Source organism: Asparagus officinalis, chromosome 8, assembly GCF_001876935.1.
Source record: "Asparagus officinalis chromosome 8, Aspof.V1, whole genome shotgun sequence".
Lineage (NCBI taxonomy): Eukaryota > Viridiplantae > Streptophyta > Magnoliopsida > Asparagales > Asparagaceae > Asparagus > Asparagus officinalis.
This window is the reverse complement of record NC_033801.1, coordinates 128,599,404-128,601,023: the sequence shown is the minus strand read 5'-3', so window position 1 is coordinate 128,601,023 and position 1,620 is coordinate 128,599,404.

The window sequence follows — 1,620 nt, the reverse complement described above, 5'->3', positions numbered from 1 at the left end:
TAGGAGATGAAAAAAGAGAGTGGGGGAAGCACGAGGTGAGGATTTTGAGGGAAGTGTAATTGAGTGGAATGCGGATTTTGAGGAGCGAAATGAGGAAGTGGGGTAGGAGAGCAAGTGATATTCTTTTCATGTTTGCTATATTTACTCTCAAACAGTAATTTTGGGAGTTGGATTACCGAAAATGTCCTTTTTGTTACCCTTGTGTTATTAAATATCTTTGTGTTATTAAATGCCCTTATGTAATTTGTGTTATTAAATGCCCTTGTGTTATTAAATGCCCTAAAATCCATCAACAGTCAAAGGCTGTTTGCCTTTTCAGAAATTCGAATTTTTTACTAATTTAAATTTCCAATACAATTTACACAAATTACATAAAATCGTTTTTTTCAAAAAAAAATTACACCACTCAGAATTTTTATAACAATTTTCATTTCCAATACAATTTTCATTTCCAATACAATTTACACAAATTACATAAAATCGTTTTTTTCAAAAATAAATTACACCACTCAGAATTTTTTACTAATTTGATTTGAGCACTCAGAATGTCAAAATTGATTTTTACCCCTTAGATTTTTACCTATAAAAAGGCCAACAGTTTAAGTTTTCCAAATCACAATCACAACTCAAACACTCACAACTCAAACACTTACAATTACAATCACAAACAATATGAATTCTGGAGATTACAACTCCATAAATCTTGATGAAGTTGAATTCGTCATCGACGAAACACAAAGTGATCCATTCCAGGATCATAGTTCATATGTAGAGTTTGAAGACATTTCAACCGATTTCGGTAATCCGGAAGGAGGTTTTGCTAGTAGAGAGGACATGGATGCTCATGTAAGATATGTTGCTGGCTTGAGGAACGTTACTTTGGCAATTCGTGATTCGAAGGGAAAAGACGGCCGACGGCCCAAAGTTCGATATTTATGTAGCCAAGGTGGCGGATACAGACAAAAAAAGGTTACTGGAACTAGGTCCACTAAAATGACAAAAAATAATTGTCCATTTTGGTTGGACGGAATGGAGTACCCTGGAGGGCGCTGGTACTTTGAAGTCCGGGAGGGGAGACACAATCATCCATTCCCGTCTCATGCTGTGGGATCTCGTTTAGGTAAAATATTCCCTATTCAACTTGAAGTTATTAGGGAGCAAGAGAATTTTAATTTAAGCCCGAGTAATATGTTGCGTCCATGAAAAGGGCTGATCCGGAGAACAAATCGTGTCAGAAACAAGTTTACAATGCTGTCAGTAAGGTGCGTGCCCAGAAAAGAGAAGGTCGGACCCCGATGAATAATTTCATCCATTTACTCAGACAATTGAACTACATGTACGACGTTCGGACTGCTGACGAATCTTCCGAACTTGGAGATATTGTTTTCTGCCACCCGGCTTCTTTTGTGATGGTGAATGTAGGCGTTAAAAAATGCTGAAAGATATCCAAATACAGCTCAGAAGGAGATCATCCAAAATGTCAAAAAGAACACAAGTATAGACTATCTCGCACGCGAAACAGTCTTTACTGTCTCGCACGCGAGACAGATTTGACTGTCTCGCCGTGCGAGACAGTCTTTACTGTCTCGCGGGCGAGACAGACTTTTACTGTCTCGCCCA